Source organism: Mustela nivalis (genome assembly GCF_964662115.1).
Source record: "Mustela nivalis genome assembly, contig: HAP1_SCAFFOLD_494, whole genome shotgun sequence".
Lineage (NCBI taxonomy): Eukaryota > Metazoa > Chordata > Mammalia > Carnivora > Mustelidae > Mustela > Mustela nivalis.
Genome location: NW_028136162.1, coordinates 102,707 through 114,812, shown reverse-complemented (window position 1 = coordinate 114,812; position 12,106 = coordinate 102,707). Strand labels below are relative to the sequence as shown.

At 52.0% G+C, this 12,106-nt stretch overlaps 2 long non-coding RNA genes across 2 annotated transcripts; both read right to left on the bottom strand.

Moving 5' to 3' along the window:
- Positions 1–408: 408 nt before the first annotated feature.
- On the bottom strand, positions 409–2,490 carry LOC309857191. The gene is made up of 3 exons (XR_014307525.1): positions 2,410–2,490; positions 1,992–2,083; positions 409–565 (listed from the first exon to the last, which is right to left on the bottom strand). It is a non-coding gene; the product is annotated as an uncharacterized lncRNA (long non-coding RNA).
- A 5,586-nt stretch (positions 2,491–8,076) lies between these two features.
- LOC309857192 lies at positions 8,077–11,370 on the bottom strand. Its single transcript, XR_014307526.1, has 2 exons — positions 11,060–11,370; positions 8,077–8,187 (listed from the first exon to the last, which is right to left on the bottom strand). It is a non-coding gene; the product is annotated as an uncharacterized lncRNA (long non-coding RNA).
- Between the last annotated feature and the right edge of the window lie 736 nt (positions 11,371–12,106).

Here is a 12,106-nt window from a genome sequence, read left to right as displayed (position 1 = left end):
CTCTACCAACAACCAGCAAACTTGAAAGAGAACCCTAAGTGACCTACGAGAACCACAGGCCCCGCAGATACCTAGATTTTCGCTGGTACGACTCTTCATAGAGAACCTCACAACATCATGCCAGACTTCTGACTTACAGAACTGTGAGATAATAAATGGATATTGTTTTAAGCTACTTAATTAGTGGCAATTTGTTATGCTGCAGTAGAAAGTAATTTACCATCTCTGTATTAAAAGCAAAAAAAAAAAAGTGTTAATTTAAGAGATCCATATGGTTCGGGAAAAACGTGAATGCACTTTTTTGTGTGAGTGGAACTGAAGTACGTTTGCATGTATTTACTGTGCAAACAAATGCGCTGGTGTGAAAAAACACAGCCCACCCGCCACCCCCACACATACCCTCCCACCTGGCCCTGGAGGTACGTGAATTTTCGTCCCCAGTTTCCAGAGCTTCTGGACACTATCTGAATTGTCCTCTTCACAACTCCCCAAATGGGACCGGGAACCTGGCAGCTCTTCATTCGGGGGGATGGTCTCCGCTCACATTTTCCAGACGACGTCATCCCTGCGGGAGCCAAGTCTCTATTTAGAGATGTTTTCTCCCTTTCTTTGTTGTCGTTGTTTATTTTCCTCCTTGGACCCAGGAAGCAGCCCGAGCCACGTTTGCTTCCCCAACATGTTAACGCGAACAGCCCGCCCAGCAAACCAGAGAGATGCACGTGCTACCTTAATTACCCCGTTGCTACTGCAACACCCGAGTGACAGACAAAACCCTTCATTTGGGAGGGAAATTAGTCGTACACAAACAAGAACACATTTCAACTTGAATTAAAATCTCCGACACTCCCTTGGCAGGGAACTCTCTGGCAGGTTCTCTTCCTTTCTTTGCTGTGTTACCTCCTTTCCTCCACGGGGGATTTTCTTGGCAAAGGGCCAGGCTTTGAGGCCCAGAGGCCTCTCCTGTAATCCCCCTTCTGGTTCATTCTCTGGCCTTTCTTGAGACCTCGGCGGCTCCAGCCCACCTTGAGTCCACGCCCTCCCTCCCAGCCCCGGCCCTTCCTGTGCGGTTTCTGTCCTCCAGCCCCGAGCAGGAAAAGATGGCAAGTCAGGGAGGCGCTGCCCAACTCACCCCCTCCATCCGACACCCCCATCCAGGCCAGCGTTCCCCGAAGGTGAAGGAGCGATTGGACGAGTGATTGGACATGATGAATAACACTCAGCAAAGACACAAGGTGGAGAAAGTGCTCGCTTTAGCTGAAACTCTCAGATTTATTGCCAAGTGCCACAAATAATGAAATCATCAGTCTTCCACCGACTTAAAAAGGGAATCCGCGGTGGCAAGTTTAAACTGGGCAGTGGGGAAAAGCCCAGTGATGAGGGCTCTGGGATCTCCCCCAAACCCCACGCCATGTCTCACACCCTGGGGAGTGTGTCCAGTGAATACACAAGCCTCAGGGTCTGCCCTGGAGTGGGGGCGGGGGTCACCAACACCATGACTCCCCCGGCGCAGGGAACTGGTGGTCCCTGATCCCTAAACTCAATAACTCACTTATGGGAGGGAAGCATCCTGAGTCCCTGGAACGCAGGAACCTTGAGTATCTGTGATAAAGCCAAGTCACGCAGGAGCGCTCCGTCTGCCTTGGCTCTGAGAATGGGCCTTCATGACTGACCACACAGGACTAGGTAAAAATCACAGCCCACAAAATACGCCCAGACTCAAACCCCTCTCTCCACCTCCATGAATGCTCTCTGGTTCGGGCCAGCATTAGCTTCCCAGACTCCCTTCCTGCGCCTTTGACCCTACAGTCTATCCTACCCACTGCTTCAGGAGGGATCCTGCCAGGACCTTGGTCAGATCACGAGCCCCCTAACCCTTTATCCAAACTCCCAGGGCTCCCAACTCCCTCAGAGGAAAAGCCCTCCCCATGCAGCCCCCACCCCAACCCGCCCCCACCTCCTCATTCCCCAGCTCCCCACCCCCCCCCACTCACCTGTTCCAGCTACTCTGGACCCGGTTTATTTGCTTTTCTTCAAACAAAGAACTCTTGTTCCACAGAACAAACACTCAGTCTGCCTGAGCCTCCTGTGAGAAAAATACTGGGTAATGATACAGGGTTTACATCCCTCCAGAGACAATTTGGATCCTTCTCTGATGAATGTTGCTTATTTCCACAGCAAAGAGTATCTGATGTGTCAGACCAAAATAAAACTAGCCAGACACTTTTGAATAAAAAGTTCAACAGATTTTTTTAAAAAGTAATAATAAGAGAGAGAGTATAATGTAAATGATAATGGTCATGAAGGTAGCTCCAGGATGCCTGAAGGGAGGGAGACTCTGTTGGAGTAGGAAAATCCTAAGTTTGGCTGTCCATGGGCTTGGAGCACACCCATCCTTTGCTAATCTGTGACCTTGGTCTCCGGATCCTCAGGTGTGGTGACATCGTGAGGTTGCAATGGCTCCGAATGGCTCTGTGGTTCTGTGTCCTTCAAGTTCAAAGACAGGTTGTGTTGTGGATTCCAGAGGCAGTGCCTAGACCAGACCGCCCCACAGTTCCTGCTGCTAAGACCTCCTGCGTGGCCCCGGAAGTGTCCTTTCCATGCTCGGTCCCGGCCCTCCCTGAGCCCAGGGATGCCCCGCAGGGCTGCCTCCTACGTGTCTGCGTTGAGTTACGCTGCTGTCACTGCAGCCAAGGGGCCCTAATGGTGCTAGACCCTCAAGTCTTCCTGGACCTTTGTCCAAGATCCTCTCCCTCAATTTCCTGCCTTCCCCGCCCAGCCCAGCTTACCTGTCAGCTCCCCTCAAGCCATCCCCCTGGGCTCCCTTCTCTCTGCTTCGTGACACCTGCTCCCCTGGACAGGCTCACCTGAGCCACTCTGCTCAACCTGGCCTGCTTCCCCATGGAACCTACCACTACCATAATGGTGGTCTGGATGCTGTCTTTGCACCCGGCACCAGCTGGTGGGACCCAGGACCCCTCCTCCTATTGTTTATCTGGGGTTACATACCCACCGTGGTTCACTCAGCCCGGTGCTCTCCACCTTCCTGTATTAACATCCTGTTTCTCCCGATGACACAGACAGTCTTCAGGTTTGCAGCAGATAGCTTGGCCACTTTCCAGTATACCAGTCGCCCTGGGACAGCTTTAATGATACCCGTTGGATATTAACACACGCATGTTATGTGTCAAGGGGTGAGTATCAGAGCTCGCCCATTGCTGAGCCTTATTTTCCACCATTTGTACGTTCTAAAGAATACCTGGCCACGTACAGTATCCACCAATTGGCTCTTAATCATAGTTAATAAATTCTAACATTCTGAGCACACCTCCTGAACACACAGGATCTGAGCACACAAGGTCTATGTAACATGACCTTGGATTTGTGCTTGACTCCTCTCCCTTTCACACCATTTTCAATTAATCAACAAAGCCAATTGGCTCTCCTTTCAAAATACATCCTCAACCTGACCACTTCTCCCACTTCCACGGTCCCGCCCTGGACCCCAAGCCATCCTGTCTCCCCTGGATTCTGTGGACCCTCCTCCCTGGTCCTCTGTCTCCATCTCGCCCCCTACAGGCCACTTGACACATGACAGCCACAGGCATCTGTTCAAACCTTCCCTGGACCATGTCCTTCCTCCGCTCAGAATCTCCAGTGGCTCCAGCCACACCTGAGACAAACCCAAGCTCCTCCCCATGGCCCCCAAGGCCCTTCATCCGATTCAGAATCTTCCTAACTTTCAACTTTATCCCTGGCTTTGCTTCTCACACTCACTCTGGCCAAGAGCGCCTGCTCCCGTGTGACTGTCCCCTGTCCACACTCACACCCACTCAGGTGACCTCTTGAGACACTCCCTAGATGTCCCTGTTACCTGTGTCTTCACTTGGCTGTGACTTCACAGAGTGGTTTTTTCTGATTGCCCTCCCGGGGTGTCCCCTCTCTCATTCACTTTCCTTTCATCCCACAGGCGGATCACGTTTTTGCTTCACCACACCTGTTCTCCACTCTTCTCCACTTGCTCTGTGCCCCAGGAGGCTGATTCCCAGAGACTGTCTCACCCAGACTCCCTGCCTTCAGCTCCTGGATTCTGCTGCGTGAGCCCTGGCCGGAGACTGCGGACAGGGTCAGAGATAGTCAGGATGTGGATATCTCGCCTCCTCTGTGCCGGACCGTGGCCATCCTCACCACCCACCGCTCCTGCCGGCCCCTCCCCTGGCTGAAGTTCATCCCTGCTCCAGGTACACGGTACACGGCCGCCTCTCCTCTTGCCCCGAAAGCCACAGACACCCAGGGCTCATCCCTGTGGACGGCACAGCCCTCCCCTGGTTCCCACCCCCCAGCCCCACTGTGAATGGTCATTTGATGTCCCCTTCCTAAAACTCATCTTCTTAACAAGACATTCGTGCCCTTCCCTGGAGAGGAGAAAATAAACCGTCAAATATACTCTGATGTAGCATCGACTTACATGTGTCAATTTCAGAGATGTTAAAGATGTGGACAAAATGTACATCTCATGAAACATATTGTGTATTTGTTTATATCTTGTCCGCCTCTCTGCTCAAATGCAAACCCCCCTGAGGCAGAGACCTGGTCTGCTCTGTTTCCTGTTGAAACCCCAGAGACCACAGTGCTGCTTGGTTCCTGGCAGGGGCTTCACAAATTCTTCCCGAATAAAAGGGAGACATCCAGCCTGTGGTTACTGGCCTCCCCTGGTCCCCGCTCCTGGCACTCTGCTGTCCCTTCCCATATTTGGGGTGTTTGACCGGCAACACACAGCAGAAGAGATGGCATGTCGCTTCCAACATTAGGTTATTAAAGGCAGCATCTTCTCTCTCCATCTCTGTCTCCCTGTCTGTCTCCGTCTCTCCACCTGTCTCTCTCTGAAGTCATGTGGCAGAGAAGCCCACATGGTGATGGTGTAAGCCCATGTCCGTGAGTCCTCTCCAGCTCCTCCTCCAGAACCTGCAGCTCCAGGGAACAACATCACTGTAACCTCCCAGAGATACTGAGCCACAAACACCAGCTGGCTGTTCCCAGAAATCTGACCCTCGAGGGAGGGAATAAATGGGTATTGTTTGAAGCCACTACATTTGGGATGTGGAGAAAGGGGCTATTTGTTCCGCAGCAGTAGGTGACCAATACACGGCCCTAACTTAGTTCTCATTCCTGTATCTCCAAGCACAACCCTTGCACTAAGCATGCTGAGCCTGTGGCTGAGCATGTTGCCCAGCTGCAACAATCTAGAAATGTCCAGCCCTCTCCCCCACTGAGCCTTTCAAGACAGATTCCATCATTCCATCTTCTTTCTCAGACTTGCCCCAGGCCTGACCGAGGTAAGGGGCTTTTCAGAGATGGATCCCAAGGTCACTTGGAGCTCCTCCCTTCCCCTGTCCCAGTGCTGCTGGTGGTTTATTTTCCTGTGGACTTGGATACACAGGGGCCAAAGACTCAGGGAAACAAAACAGACATTCACATGAGACAGTCTCTAGAGGTTTGAGGAGCAAAATGACCCACCATATGGAATTCTTTATACAGAATTTTGTCATCACTTTGATGTGAACAAACGCCTTTCTTTATTTGAATTTTCCAGACTGCTAAGGGGATGTGTGTACTTCTCTCCAGCATCACACGTAATCTGGGGTCATTGGAAGAAATGAAAGGTCCCTTTCTTCCTCATTTGTTTCTGCAAAGAAAGTGATTGAGTATCATTATTTCAAAGGCATAGGTCAAGCCCACCATTCCTTGCCGCCTGCCGGTCCCATGCCACCACATGTAAACCATCGGGCAATGACTTTAGTAAAAACATAGTAGTGATCATCATAATTTCAGTTTGTTTTTTCTAAACAAGGATGACTAGGTGGAATGTTTAGGCAGAGCAGAAAACATGGGCATCCAATGAGCAAAGACGTGCAGAGAGAACGGAAGATAAGGCAAGAGATTCGGGAAGTTGGAAGCCAGAACAGGGCCAAGGACAGGGTCAGGGAGGAGATGAAGCCTGGGAGACGGGGGCCGAGGCCAAGGAAACGTAGAGATGCCAACAGATCGGAGATTGCCGGTGCGGGGAGACACACGCAGCATTTTTCCAGGATGTGAATAATGAGAGATCATTAAGCCAAGTTACCAGGGGTTCCAAGAGACAGTGGGAGTAATTCAACGAGAGAGGCCCCGACATTGCAAAACTCCAAATGAATTCTTTGCTCAGCTGTTCACAGGGGAGGAAGAGAAAGCAGAAACCATAATGTATTTCCTTATTGAGGCAAAATACAGAGAAAGGGCGGGGGGGTGGGGAGCAGGGAGAAGCTGAGACAAGACAACATGGACCTTATTTGTTCTTGGTGTCGGGTGAGAGTTTCTCTGACAGGTTAACTGTAGAACCAGCTCAGACCTGCTCCTGGAGCCCTCAGGACACCTCCCCATGAGTCCTAGCTGGTTCGGGGCTTCCAAGAAGCAGCTCCCAGGCCTCGGATGCTGTGCGGGGACATGCGTGTCCTTCATTCCCACTGTTGGCAGACGGGTGGGCTGAGCTCCTGCCTCCACTGGCCAACTTCCTGGGTGGATTTCTTCTGGCAGTTAAAACAAGCACATCCATCTCTTCCAGATTTCTGGCCCCACATTCTGTGATCTGGAGAATCGGTTGTCCAGCAAGATAGAATCGGGATGAAGTTAAAACCTGAAAACCCAGGAAGTCTGGGACGTGAAATGGCACTTGGGACACTCAAGTAGAACGGCGGGGCGGACGGAAGCTCCCCGGGCGGAGGAGGAAGTTGTGCCCCTCAGAGAGTGTATGCAGATGACCTCTGTTAACTGGCAGTGCCACTTCCTCCCCCCGGGGGCGGGGGTGCACAGGTGCACGGTCCTCGCTTTGCACTGATTCATCATGCTTGCATTTGTGACCTGGACGCTCTTCTGATGGAGGTTATACTCCAGTGTATTTTCACTCCTGGTGGGATTTTGACCGAGGAAGACAAAGACATTTTTAAAGGTGGGCCACCACCTGCCAAGGGTGTTTGGGCCCATCACCCAGGAACCACTCTTGGTCCTTTCTCTAGGGGATTTGCTCTGGCCTGTGCTGCTCCAAGTTCCCATTCTGGGTTCCCCTCCTGCCTTCCCCGTGTCCCCATGAGGGTAGCTGGACAAGCAGGGTCTTCCTAGGACCTGACGGGGCTGGCCCCTGCTGTGCCCCATTTCACCGGGAACCCTCCCTGTCCTTGCTCCTTCCCCTGCTGGGGAATCCAGACAGGCTGGCCCCATCCACTCCAGCCGGGGTACCCGTTCATCACAGACCACACCAGACCTCCAGTGTCTTTGGTTATGATGCAACTTTAAGCAGATGTATCTACCCTCTCGAAGTTTACAGCTCTGGCCTGTGACACCCAGAAGCCGGGCAGAGCTAGCGTCCCAACCCTCTAGAACGATTTGGAAGAGTTGAGGAAATGCTCAGGGTCTGGGAGGAGGAGGAGAGAGGGGGCCATGCAAGCCCTCTGCTTCAGCCTCTGGCTGCCCTGCCTCTAGCTGCTCTCCAGCCTGAGCTCAGGGCCATTCTCCTGGGTCCAGCTCCCCGAATGCCACTCTCCTGCCTAAGAACCTTCCAGCTCCTAAAACAGAAAACTACCTTTCCCAGCCTGCATTCTTACTTCCCCAGCTCCTCTGAAATTTCTAGATGCTGACCACATGCATATTCCATTTGAGCCCTTATCCTTATTCGTTCCCTTTCCCCACTTTATCTTGGTTGATTTTGTTTCTTCCCCCCCCCCCATTTTATTAAGAAAAAAAAAATTTTTTTTTTTTTTAAGAAAACTGCCTATACCATTGCTCCTTCCTCTGGAATTACACAGGCTTTCAAGACACACATTTTCTTCCATATCCAGCTTAGCCACACCCCCGGTTTAGATGTGAACTCTTCTCCCTTTCACTGTTTTCTAGACTTATCGCTTTAGTCTTGATTTCTGCTTTGATCAGGAGTTATTTGGGAGAGGACGACTTCCAGCAGAACGCACCCGTTTAAGTGGTCAAGTCAGTGAGCTTTGACCAATGGGTCCACCGGGGTAAGCCTGGCCACAATCAAGACCCAGAATCTTTCCAGCGTGGATATCTTTTTATTATTTGTTTGAATGTCATTTGATTATGATCAGCATGTAGCCTGCACAAGCCGTAATGTTTTAAATTTTGTCAAGGTTTCCTTTGTACCTAAAGAAACAACAGCAAAGAAACAAAGGGTGATTTTTGTTTGTTTTTAATTTTATTTTATTTAAATTCAATTAATGAACATGCAACTATTATTCGTTTCCGCGGTGCAGCTCAGTGATTCGTCAGTGGATAGAACACCAGTGCACCTTACATCACACGCCCTCCTTAACCGCCCATCACCCACTTACCCCACCCTCCACCCCCCTCCCTTCTAGCAACCCTCCAGCAAACCCCAGTTTGTTCCCTAGAGTTAAGCATCTCTTATGGTTTGTCTCCCTCTCAGATTTTGTCTTATTTCATTTTTCCTTCCCTTCCCCTATGATCCTCTGTTTTTTTTTTTCTTAAATTCCATGTATGAGTGAGATCATATAATCGTCTTTCTCTGATGGACTTATTTCACTTTGCATAATCCCCTCTAGTTCCATCCACGTCACTGCAAATGGCAAGATTTCATTTGTTTTTTGTTTTGTTTTGTTTTTTAATTTGTTAAAGATTTTATTTATTTATTTGACAGACAGCACAAGTAGGCAGAGAGGCAGGTAGAGAAAGAGGAGGAAACAGGCTCCTGGTTGAGCACAGAGCCCAATGCGGGGCTCCATCCCAGGACCCTGGGATCATGACCTGAGCCGAAGGCAGAGGCTTTAACCCAACTGAGCCACCCAGGCGCCCCAAGATTTCATTTGTTTTTGATGGCTGAGTCCCCAGATGTCCATCGACCGATGAATGGACAAGGAGTGATTTGTGACAAATACTTAAACATCAGATATCCTTTCTGTGGTGCCCGTTCCCCAGCTCTCTTCAACTCTGCTCCTAACATGATCTAGTTCTCTTTCTGTGAAGCCGCAACTGTGCTGCAGGGCTGGCCGGCCTTTCTGGGCCCACCCTAGCCCCTGTCCCTAGACTGTCGGCTCCCGGAAGGTCAGGGCCACATCGTTATCCATATGACTCCCCACGGTGAAGATGCTCCCTCAGTGCTCACTGCCCACATCTGAAGCCAGGACCCCCGTCCTGCGCCACGTGGGTGGGCAGGTGGTTTAGAGACCCAGTCCTCTGCCTCGGGCCTCATCTCTACGGGGGCTCCATTCATTGTTCTTTTGAGAGCCTGAATGATGAAGGGAAATCATTTCTAACACAGGCCTATTGACTTCTCTGCCAGGACCGTGTGGCTTGAAATGAGTAAATCATTGAGACGATCCCATGTTTCAAGCTTCAGGGAAGGCGCTGAGAGACAGGGAGTCAATGGATTCGATCAGGCAGCAGCAGGTCAGCGGAGAAGGTCCCTGGCCCAGGCAGCAGGGTGGACCTCAGGGCCGGCAGGGCTACAGAAATCCAATCTAGGGCCTGTCACCGAGGACAGGCGGGGCCGTGGTCGCTGACAGTCCTTGAGACCCTTTCCCTGCTGTCCCAGGGGTCGCTGCGGAGAGCCTGACAGGTGCGTTCAACAAATGGAGATTCAAAGTCTCCATTCATGCATCAAGCTCCGCCTCAGAGAGATGCACTGGGCACCTGCTGGGCAGGGTGTCTGGGAGCCCCGAGGGAAGGGCAGGGGACAAACCAGGGGTGGCCCACGGGTCTGATGCTGTCTCATCCTTTTCCTCCCCCAGGGCCGCCTGGACTCCAACAGCACTTATCTGGGCCCCCTACTGCTGGCTTTGCTGCTCTCCCAAGGCTTCCTATTGCCACCCGAGGAAGCCCTGACCATGGCCCCAGGCCCCTCTTCTGTGCTCTCTCGCCGCTGCCTTCTCTCTGCTCATTTGGCCTCCTCTCTTCTCAGGCCGGGGCCATGCTGCAACCCCCGCCAACCAGAAGGCTCTTCTCCCACCTCACCCCCGGCCTCTCTGTCCCGCCAAGTCCTCCCAAACGGCAAACTTGAGGGGGTTTGACAGAGCAGGTGGCTGTGGCATCCAGTGACACTGATTCTTAGACCGATTCTTCTCCACTTCCCATGACCACAAAGACAGCATCTTGATTCACTGCTAATACGCTTTTAGCCCCTCCCTGAGCCTTGCTTGTCATCCTTTGGAACTAAGAGAGAAGAGGCCCCCCTCTCGGAGCAGAAGGCAGCCCCCCTCTGTTCAGACTTGCTGTTTTTATTCCTATGGTTACCATCCTCTTCCAGCAAGACGCGCCGCATTTCCGTCAACTTTGCTGACATAGTTCTCTTCCAAATGAAAGTTTTTTAGTGAAAACAAGAGTGTGTTTAAAGAGAAAATATTCAATAAAGGATCACCCTGGTGATGTGCGAATGGGGGAAAACAGAGACAAAAGCAGGCAGCGAGTGGTAAAATATCAGATAAACAGTGTTGGGGGCAGGGGGTGAAATGGGTGAAGGGAGTTGAAAGGTACAAACTCCCAGTTATGGGAAAAATAAGTCGGAGGGGTGAAATGTACAGCATGGTGACCATAGTTAACGATACAGTATCGTATTTTGGAAAGTTGCTAACAGAGTAGATCTTAAAAATTCTCATCACAAGAAGAAAACATTTTTGGTAACTATGTGTGCTGACGGACATTAAGGAAACTTCTTGTGCTGATTGTTTCACAATGTGCACATGTATCAAATCATTATGTTGGAACAGAAAGCTAATGCAATATTGTATTTCAATTGCATCTTAAGAAAGCAGAAAACAGTGAGCAGCATGGAGGGGCTTTGGTCCCGGGGATGAGACAGCACCCCACAAACCCCAACCCTGCCCCCATCAAGCCCCTTCTCCCACCTCAGCCTCAGCTTCCTCATCCCTAAAATGGGGAAACAGGCTCCCCTCCTGCAGGAAAGTGAGCTCCTGTGGGAAAGGTGCAGGCCGGATGCTAGTTGCGCGCAGACAGGAGTGGCCCCAATCATTGCTAGGAGGGCAGTGGGGAGGGAACACACCTTTCACCAGCTGGGAGGTGAACGGCTCAGAGGAGAAGAACTTTCCGAGTGCAGAAAGTGATCAAGAAAAGCCACTTCGTGGGGACAGCGTGGTCCCGAGGCTGGAGGAAGACCACAGAGCAGTAGCTGGGAAGCTATAGTCCGGTGATAGCAGCCGTTGAGGAGGAGCTGGTGGAAGAGACTTTGGGCGTCGCTAAGAAGCACCCCCTGATGCTGAAGCTGGCAGACAAGGCCGGGAGGGGGGTGTCCAGAAAATCACCCACATCGCCAGCTTCTGTGCTGCTGCAGAGTCCCCAGTGAAACGTGCCCATCGCAGCGGCCCCTGCCACGGAACCTGGGGGAGGAGGGACCAGGAGGAGGAGGAGCCGAGTGCGCATGTGGGGCTCCCCAAGAGCCTGACAGGTGCAGAGAGGAGTCAGGCTGCAGAGGCGGGAAGTGGGGGCGGAGGGGCCACACAGACGTCACCCCCGAATCGCGGAGACCTTGCGCATAAACGCAGTACTTGAGCAGCCTCCAGCCCCCGGCCCCGCTTGCTTCCCGCTGCTGTGGGCCTCGCAAGCCAGCACCGTGTGCTCCCAACAACCTTTCTGGGAGAACAACAGGCACGGGTCTGTGGTGCTGGCCGGCCTCAAGACAGACGGACAGACGGACAGGGAGCGTTTCCTGAATTCCGTGAGTGTCCGCAGCCAGGGCGCTCTGACCGCGCAGGGGCGTACCCCTACCAGTCCCCGGTGTTCCTTGAGCTTCGCCGAGGGGGAGCCTGTCCCTCGCAGGGACATCACCGGTGGGACCACCTGCGCCCACCGCAAAACCCAGAGATGACTATTTGGAGCCCTGGATGCAGTAAATGTTTCTCTGGTTAAAGAATTCCTCCCTTTGGTTCTCACTTCTTCCTAAATCAGTGCCTGAGGCAGCTCTTTCTGGAAACTTCCACTAGCCTGAGCCAATAAATTCCTTTTTGCCCTGGCCTGGGGGGGGGGGGGGGGGTTGTCCTTTGGCAGCTGAGAACATTCCTGATTTATAGATTTGTGACTTATAGAACACAGC